This window comes from Poecilia latipinna, unplaced genomic scaffold (assembly GCF_001443285.1).
Source record: "Poecilia latipinna isolate Pla-1442-1.1 unplaced genomic scaffold, P_latipinna-1.0 Scaffold3484, whole genome shotgun sequence".
In the NCBI taxonomy this organism is placed as follows: domain Eukaryota; kingdom Metazoa; phylum Chordata; class Actinopteri; order Cyprinodontiformes; family Poeciliidae; genus Poecilia; species Poecilia latipinna.
The window spans coordinates 1-9,895 of NW_015116100.1; the positions used below are offsets into that span (position 1 = coordinate 1).

At 43.4% G+C, this 9,895-nt stretch overlaps 1 long non-coding RNA gene across 1 annotated transcript; it reads left to right on the top strand.

Annotated features, from left to right (window-relative positions):
- The first annotated feature begins 1,104 nt into the window (after nucleotides 1-1,104).
- LOC106941063 (uncharacterized) lies at nucleotides 1,105-7,502 on the top strand. The gene is made up of 2 exons (XR_001423250.1): nucleotides 1,105-5,260; nucleotides 7,149-7,502. It is a non-coding gene; the product is annotated as an uncharacterized LOC106941063 (long non-coding RNA).
- Nucleotides 7,503-9,895: the final 2,393 nt, after the last annotated feature.

The window sequence follows — 9,895 nt, forward strand, 5'->3', positions numbered from 1 at the left end:
TTCAACGTTGATTCAATGTTTCTGGCTGACATTGATTCAATGTTGTTTCAATCATTCTGTGCTATCTGGGGACTGTTATTTCCCCCACCCCTCTCATTATCATTTAATTGTGTCCTGATAAGCTTGAAAGCAAGCTGTGAGCTCTCTCTGTTCCAAACATCAACATGTTTATGGATCGCAGAAAACCAAACGGTAAAAAAAAAACAAAAAAAAAAACGTTCACCTCGGGGTTAATTCCTCGCCGGCTCGCTCTTTGCAAAAGTCTGCTGCCAAACTCTCTTGCTCTGTAAACTACGGCGAGCAGACGAGCTTCTCGGTGATCCATCACCTTGGCACCTCGGTCCTCCCACACTTTCCTCGTGTATCCGTCCGGTTGGCAGCAACCTTTCCGCAGTCTTCTGCTCATACGGATGCAGCACTGTCGTCGTGTCCCCTCGTTTCCCATGAATAAATTGAACGCATCAGTGTGTTTGAGGTCCTGTCGAACAAGGAGGCCTGGAAGGTGATTCTTGGGTGGGATGTGGAAGGAAGGGGGGGACGGGGTGGTGCTGAGAGTCTAATTCGAGCGGTGACATGTGTTTGGACTGTAAAAAGGCACGGGAAGACACACAACTCCTTTATCATGGAAACGAGTCATTCTGGGATGAATCCAACCACAGAATTACTGCATCGATTCCTCGTGGACAACAGGTCTCCGGCTTTTGGGAGGGAATTTACATCCTGCTTCTGTAAGTGGACATACAAGATGAACGTATAGCGCAGAGGTTTGTAGCCTTCGCTTCCACGCGTAGAGGTTATTACCCTACAGTCTACCCAGCGTCTTTTACTCTGATACTCGTAAATAAACACCAAAAATTTGGTGATTGATATAATTTTAGTACTCTATTTTCTATTTTCCTTAGAATGTCGGCTTCAGTGTCCTGCGCACGTAGTGGTACCTCTTATAATGATGTGTAAAGAATATTTAAGTTAATCACAGTCTATGTAGTAACTTTTAGAGATCACATCCCCTTAGCCGCTCCTCAACATAGAAAAGACGTGCCATTAAATTAAGGTATTTGTGTGTTTATCTTACCAAAAAAGTGTGCTATTATAACAAATGTAACTTGTCCAATTTGCCAAATGCTACTGGAATTAGGAGCTTTGCTAAGGTGAACCTAATGTTGACCTTTTCAGCTTCGTCCCTACTGCCAGCGGTGGACGATCAGTGATGTTGTGGGACTGTTTTTCGTCCAATGAACCCCTGGTAAAGTGCATGGCATCATAAACTGATTTTAAATCGAATGGTCTTTGTCAAGAAAGTAAAAAAAGGGGTTGTCATTAGGTCTTTCAACAGGATGATAATCCGAAACATCCGGCCAGATGAAGACAGTAGATGCCACTTTTCTGGCCATCTTAGTCCCCAAACTTAGATCCTTTTGAAAACCTGCAGGGTGAGCAAGAATGGAGGAGCTGGATGACAATCCAGAGGGATTTTGCTGAGAGGAATCATCAAAGGTCCTTGTGCCTTTGGCGATTCCTGTTACAAGAGAAGACTACGCGCTGTCCTACTGGTAGAAGATTGCTATAGAAATAACTTCACTTGAAATAACATATCTAAAATTAAAGGCTAGGCTTTTGGACAATTTTCAGTGTAAGACCGTGCTACTGTGAGAAAAGCTTAATTCATTTTAAGTCTTATAACACCCTCTGTTTCAGGGGTGCCAACAAGTGTAAATGCTGTTGGCACGGTGCATTATATGCTCCTCTTAAACCTAAATGAATCAACATTAATACATAGACGTGACATTCACTCGCCATGCGCTCTAATCCAGCCCTGCATGATGACTGCTCCTTGCGGCCCAGAGGACGCAGCTCTCAATTCACATTTGGACAACTCAGACCACAGGTTTGTTTCTCTTCTGTACTTCAGGCTCGTTCTGTTTGGGACTACAAATAAAATGACCTCGTATAACTATCCGTCTTCTATTAGACTTCACTATTTTCTGCATACCTCTTGCACACTGAAAAGTCCTTGGTGCAGTGTCCCGGCCGACTCCATATTGGAATCAACTTAAATGGCTTGAATTAATTTGGAATTTAAGCAATCTCTCCAAGTAAATATGGGTTTTCCCCCGAATGCCAGTGCCGCGCTTAAGTGTTCACAACTTAATGAGCCACATTACGAACGCAAACTCGATGTGTTAAAGAACCACGTCTTGCTACATCTAAGGGGAGAAGGGTGTTTCTACACCAGCTTTGTACATTTAGAGAAATGTACACTTTGTCTTCACTTCAAAGTAGCTCGGGTTTAGTCAGATTTGATGGATGGCATGTGTCGGAGCAGCAATTTTCTAGTATCACAAAACTTTCTCGATTGTATTTAAGTCTGGGCATCGATTGGGCCGTTTGTAACGCATAAATGTGGTTTGATCTAAACCGTACGTGGCTCTGGCTGCATGTTCAGCGTCGTCGTCCAGCTGAAAGGTGGAGCCTCTGCTGAAGTCTCAAGTCTTTTTCAGCCTCCAGCAGAACCGACTAGTATACATTTCCATTCATCTTCCCATCAGCTCTGACCTGCTTCCCCGTCTCCCTGCTAAAGAAAAGCATCCTCGCAGCATAACGCTGCTAACGTTGACCGAGAATATGGTTTGTTGTTTGTTTTTTTACAGTAAGATAACGAGTGCTGCATGCAAATACACTATTTTGGTTTGTATTCCTCCATATGTTGCTACTATGCTGCTTCATTTCACCATAGGTGCCATTTAGTGTTGGTCAATCACATAAAACCCCCTCAGACTACATTTCAAATTGTGGTTGTTTGTAAAAAAAAAAAAAAAAAAAAGAGATCAGTAATCACTCAAATCTCTGGGGGAAAAAATAAAAGCACAAAATCACTCTAGTTTTGCCACTATTGTTGTAGTGTCATTTATTTCTCAATGGCAGTCGGAAAACAGGTTTTCTGGACCGCCGTGGCTGGCTGTGTGTTTGCTCCTTGGCTCTTTCAGCTCACACATGATGAATATCCAATCAGCACAGTCAATTTGCTGAGTCATGCTTGGGTTGCTTTCAAATACCCTGTGGGTATGGAGAAATAATTAAGGAACACGGCTCCTTTTCGCCCTGTTGAGGTTGATTCACCTGTTTGTTTGCTTGAGTTATCGGGGAACCAGGCACTAAAGAAGCAGAACTGATTCATTTTAATATGTTTTTACATCAGTTTTTTTTTTGTTTTGTTTTGTTTTTCTCCCGTTTCTGTAGCCAAAAAATGCCCTAGAAATACCTCCCACAACTTTTGTTTACTACCATTACAAAGCAGAACAGAGCATATTAGAAAGATGTCAGATAAATGTTTTATTCCCCCGGAAACTCGCAGTGTATTCTCCATGAATACAATATATCTACTTTCCGCTGTCTTCCACCCCTGCTTTTCCTAATGGGATTCACTCCTTTGCATTTCAGTGAAAAGCTGCTATTTTTTCCAGGTTTGCTGATGCAAAGAAATAAGTGCACTTTAGAGTTTTGGAGCCGGAGAAGCAAGGTACCATTGCCTATCAGGAATGGTTCAATTACCAGCTTTCATACTGGAAGGGGAAAGGGACTGTAATCCATGCTTTCTCTTCGTTGCTGTTTTTTTTGTTTTTTTTGTTTACCCATTTACAAGTTGTCTCTTCATCCTCCTGCTCGCTCCTCGCTTTATTGCACTCCAAAGTTTACTGCTGGAGCATTAGCAATTCTAATGAAATGGAGCGCTGTACTCTGTTTGATCCGCCCGGGAGTGATACTAAAGGGATTTTTACCAAGAGGTGGGAAGAATCAAAAGACAGAATGATGGAAGAACTAGGGTGATGACACTTCCCTGCCTTCCAGCAGGCAGCGTGAACAACACGGAGACGTAGATGCAAAATACCAACTCCTAAAAGAAAATTTGCGGATGGTAGATTGTGAGTTCAGCTGTTCTTGTTCTGGATTTATTTATTGTTGTGGTTGACTAAATCAAGTTTTTGATAACCCCACAGCTGTTTAAAGCAGGGTTAGGTTAGAAAACAAAATCCCAAACTTTGCAAAGTTCAATCCATCATCTGACAGTCAAAACGGTGTAGGGGATGATGGCTGCAACCAAAACAGGATTTCCCAGCAGGCACAGTAACCAGAGTGTTAATCAGAGATTAGAGGGCCATGATGACTCTGGAGGAGCTGCAGGACAGAAACCCATAAAAGTCCCATTCGTAGTTTACCATAAAACCATGCAGGAGATGCAGCAAACAATTGGAAGGAGGTGCTCTGGTCAGGAGAGACTAAATTTAACATTCCTGGCCAACATGCATCACCCCAATCTGTGTTGGTCTGTCACATAAAATCCAAGCAAAACAAGGGACAGGAGCTGCTATCTCACATAATCTAGAGCCTGCGTTACATGGAGCGTCTCCTCGGCTGTTGCTAGACTGCCATCTGGGCAGCTACAGTTGGAGGAAGGAAGGTGTGGACAGGTGTGTGTCAACATGCATGCATGAATAGCTGCTTGTGTATCCAGGTCTGCTGTTTCTCCCTCTTAATGTGTGTGTCCGCGCACGCGCGTGTGTGTGTGCGCGTGTGTGTGTGTGTGTGTGTGTGTGTGTGTTCTCTCCCTGCCTGTCCTGTCTGCTCTGGCCCAGCAGCTGCCACCCCAGGCCAGATAGGATGACATGACCTTCCCCAGTAATGAAAAGGCACTGACAAATCACTGTCTGCTTCTCATAGTGCGAGCGCAGGAGGAGGGATGCTGACGCCAACATCATCCCGCTCTCCTCCCCGCTCTGCGGCTCTCCGTGGTTTTGTTGTTGTTTTCTCGCAAGTGTGTCTACATGTTTGTCTCTCGTCCAAAAGCAGGGCTCTCGTCGGGGGTCTGTCCCTAGACAGCCGTGTTTATGACTGAGAGGATGATGGGCTCTGCTTCACCCTCTAACTTCCTCTCTGGGCTCCCTGCCTCGCGTCTCTCTCTTTCTCTCTCTCTCTTTTTTTTTTCTTTTAGCCTTAATTGGCCGTGGTTGAGGAGAGGGATTGTCTTGGCAAAGATGTGAAAAGGATATGCCTGGTTGCACACCAGTCGTTTCAGCGATCTATTAAATACAACTTGCAGGGAAGAGGGGAGCGTTCCTCCATCTTTACGCCCTCCCCCACCCCCCACCCCACCCCTCCGCCTCTGCTCTGGCTTCCTGTAGCATGCGCTGAGCTGCATTTCTGACTTGGTATTTCTCTTTTGTTTCAGGGAGTGGTGGAGAGGAAAGACTAACAGACAGAGGTGTGTATGCATGACTCACCTGCCGCCGAGCATCCCGTTTCGTTCTCATCCTCACACCCACGCCAGCCCCTCTGTGCCTCCTCCCACTAACCGTTCCCTCCGCTCGCACATGAAAATGCTTTTTCTGTGTTTTTCATTCTCACTTTCTCTTTCCTCCTTCCTTGCATATCACTCCTTCTAACCCCAAACACCTCTTTTTTATTTTATTTTTAACTAGACTTCTCTCTCCCTGTTGCTCTGACACGCACTCACCCTGTCACTTGACACTGATTACCAGCCTGACTGGGTCATATGTTGTATATTCCAAGTCCCAGTTGGCGGAGTCATGGAAGCAATCCCGGCAAATAAACACCTACAAACCACAAACTTCCAACGTTTTAATTGGGATTTCATGTAATAGGCCAACACAAATTACTGGTAGTGGAAGGGAAATTATACAGTTTTATAAATAGATGAATGAAGGTACTCTGGTGACATTAGGCCTACTGCAGAAACACATTTGATATTCAGTTTGGAAAAACAATGTATCTGTAGACGAACAGAAGAGAAGGCCCGAGTAAGTCCTACTTCAAGTCTGCCACAAGCAACGGCAGCAAATATGTGGTATAAGGTGCGCTGCACGGTCAGATGAGACCAAAACTACGTAAACAAAAAGGCACCACTGACATATGGTGAAACACGGTGGTGGCAGAATCACGCTGGGGGGATCATCGACTTAGGCGGGAACAAGAGACCTGGTCGCAGCGGATGGAAGAATGGATGGAGTTCATGACGAAACCCCGGATACACACCCAGAGCAAAGTCACGGCTTAGAATGGTCCAGTCGAAGTCCGGTTCTAAATCCAATCGGTGATATGTGGAAAGACTTGAAAATTGGTGTTTGTTCACATTTCACTGAGCAAAAAGAAAATTGAGGAATTGGCCAAGATATCGATTTCCAGGTCCGTAAAGCTGCCGTAGAAACATCTTCCAACATCCTTCCAGTGAAGATGTGTTGACTGCAAAACGAAGCATAATTTGCAGATCTTTATCACTACAAAACCATATAGCATCTTTCTCTCATTTCACAGCTGTGAACCCTCTGTGCATAGTTGTGAAGGTTCGCACAGAAACAACATGAAAGCAGGTTTCATGTTGGTTTATCACATGAAACACATTGAGGGAGGTCTGCGGTTGTGTTGTGACTGAATGTGTGACTTGTTTGAGAGAACGGGTCACACATTCAGTCACATTTGTGTTTTTGAATTTGCACAGGTTTCAATCAGATTCAGTTATCAGCTCCTTTTTTTTCCCTTTTTTTTGCATCTGCAACAGTTCTGGAGTTAAGAGAGTTAACATGAACTCACCAGGTTAAAGTTGATTATAGTGTTGTGTTGCTTTTTTTTTTAAAATTTGTTTGTTTATTTTATTTATTTATTTTTTTTGCACCTCCTGAAATATTGATCAGTGGCCACTTCCTCCTTGTTTTCGTGCACGATCAGCAGCTTGCCAGCCGCTTTATCCTCGGCCCACCTCCGTGTGCACACTTCCAAACAGCGCACTAATGTATTATTAATGCTCTCACGGTTAGACAGGAGCAGCCCTTCGCCGTCGAGTATCCATTACTCCCTCTCGGTGCATTTAACCGACATGAACTGCGGAGCAAATTGGTTCAATTAATTTGAATTAAGGTGCAGAGGGAGCCGGCGGGACCCGGGCCGAGGAGAATGACGCAGGGAAATGAAGCTGTTTTAACCGACAAGCAAATCTGACTTGGACTAAAGCGTCCAACTTATTTCAGTTTTTATTTGTTCTGATAGGAATCTTTCAAAGAGTATTCTTCGGTGTGTTCAGCTGAGTTTTTTTTTTAATTTATTTTTTATTTATTTTATTTTCTCCTCCCGAACAGGAGCAGGGTTGTCGAGGACCTTTATCCCCCGGGCACAGACGTTCCCCAGCTTTCTGTCTGATGAGCAGGAGGAGAGGAGCCACCGCCACCAAGAAGAGGCGCCGTCGCCCTCTAGTGGCTGCGAATCCAGTTGCAGCCTCAGACCGCTTCAATGACAGGGAGCAGCTTAAGCGGCTGTGAACACTCAACCCGTCAATGTAGAGAGGATTCAGCAATCTGTATAGTGATACGTGTAATATACCTGTAGAAGCTGTAGAAGGGATCCTGGAGGATCGTCAAGTGTGGCTGCAGAGATAGCTTCTAAAAGTGCACCAAAAATCCTCTGTGTGTTATTTAAAGTGTTTCTCGTCGCCATTGTGTTCCGTTTAACTCTGCATGACCTGCTACTTTCACAACATTTTTTTTTATTTTTATGTTTTTAAAGCAAAGCACTTGGAAAGAAGTTAAAGGCACTATTACCTAAATATCTGCTGTAAAACAGCTTTAAGACACTTATTTTTCTTTTCTGAAGTTGATAAAATAACATCGGGCGTAATCCGGCAAGGTGCTGCCTCAGCAGCCGGTCCAAGAGAAACTCCACCAGTTTTGACACAAATCCCCCCCCCTCTCGCCTCCCCACCTCTCCCCAATCAGCTTTGTCGCGAGAATGTGAAATCGATCAATGCCTCACACAACAAAACAGCTTGATGTCCACGGCAGCGATGAATCAGCTAAACTTTTCTAATCGGCTTCAACCAGCGAAGAAAAAAAAAAGTCATTCATAAATGGGTTGGGGCGGACCGTTGTGTCAGAGATGATAAAAAGCGCAGGCCTCCTGCAGCCTCTGCTTTAAGCTGCTGACATTACTCTCCACTACGGCAAATTGACTTTAATAGCATCTGAGCCCTTCTGAAGCTCTGTCTGTCAGAAGTTACTGATAAGCTGTTCATAAGCAGAAAGGTGTTTAAAAAAAAAAAGAAAGAAGAAGGGTCACCTGATGGGGATGATGGGTTATGCAAATCAGAGATAAAATTCATATTTGGGGTCCATAATAAGCTAAGAGAATGTTTCTTGAGGAGAAAAACATGACATCAGGCATTCAGTGAAAGTTGCTTTTGAGGTTTTTGTGGAGGTTTAGGAAATATTTGTGATTCAGCAGAACCACAAATGTGAGCCTTCCCGGGGTTCCAACTGGTGAAGTATGGAGTTAGGTTTTATCACTTCCAAGTCCGAAAGGGTAAAAAAAAAAAAAAAAAAAATACATGAAAAAATGTTTACGTTTCCAGAACCTTTTCATCATTCCATTATCAAAAGCCTTTCATCCTGCATACAAAAATTGATGTGCGGCAGAAAACTGAACATGGAACGTCACCCTGAATCTACCGTTCTCTAATGTGAAACGATGTGGTAGCAGCATCATACCGTTGGGATTCCTTGACAATTTTGAGCCGCCTCGTGTCAGTCGATCCTATTCCCAATAAATTACATAAAAGTTTGTTGTAGCAACGTGAGAAACGGTGAGCTCTGCTGATGTGGACTATCTTAGACCGAGGATTTAAGCAAATATAATAAAGGTCCAGGTGTCTGACAAGCCGTCAAGTCACTTTTTTACTAAAACACAGAATAGGAGCCCCGCTTCATGTGTTTTGTGTCATGATTTGTGGAACATAAAACCCAGCGAGGCAGATATACTCCTCTCAAATAAGCACATCGTTATAAAGATGGCAAAAAACCTTCTTACTCACTCAGTTGACCGACTCCTCTACTAGTAATTACACTGACAGTCGCATCATGTCATTCTAAACTTGATCTGACCATCTGCAGTGTCGCTGCTCCGCTGTTTTGCTCCTACTTCCTGTTCCTGCCTTTCTCGCCATCATTACTGTCAAAAAAAAACAAAAACAAAAAAAACCTCCTAAAATATTGGTTAAAAAAAAGTTTAGAGAGAACATCATTGATCCAAGAATAAAGTGACAGAAAGGCAGGACAGAGACAGAAAGCCTCAATTACGAATCCATCTGTTCCTGCAGCTTTGCTGACAGTGCGGCGGTATAAACAATACTTGGTAGGCTTCTGGTGTTTTGGCGGCTTGGATCATTCATTTCAACTTGCACAATATGGGTGTCAAACAGAATCAGTCAGCCAAACTTTTTTTTTTTTTGTTTTTTTTTTGTTTTTTTTTTTGTGCCCACGGTCTCTGCTAACAAGAGGTCATTGAAGGAGAAACGGTAGGTTAACAAGGCAGCGCTGCATTTTACTAACAAGATGCATTTCCTCTTCCCAGTGTTTTCAGGGGAAATAAAAAAAAGATATGATTCTGAAAAGTGAGTCCAATGCAAAGTAATGGGAACTTTCTATTGTTTTTTTATTTTTTTTATTTTGACCCTTTTTATTTTCCTGTTGAGTTTGAACACTGAGGGTGCTAAGTAGAGACTAATGTACGTCGCAGTGAAGTCTTTACCTTTTGCCGCTAATCTAAACAGAGCAACAACTTTTAATGAGGAGCCCCTTTGTCAGCTGCAAGGTACTGAAGGGAGTGAAAAATAGTTCAAAGATACAAACAATAATTCTGAGCTTGTTTATTGGTTTTGCAAACTGCCCAGATGTGGTTTAATGGCCTCCGTGGAGAACAGTTCAGGTTCAATACTAATACTGCGCACCTACTAGCTAATTACTAGTGTCAGGAACTGAGACTTTCATATATCCCAACTAACCTGCGAGTGCCCCATACGGGTTTTGCTCTGAGATAATGGGCACTAACCGGACTA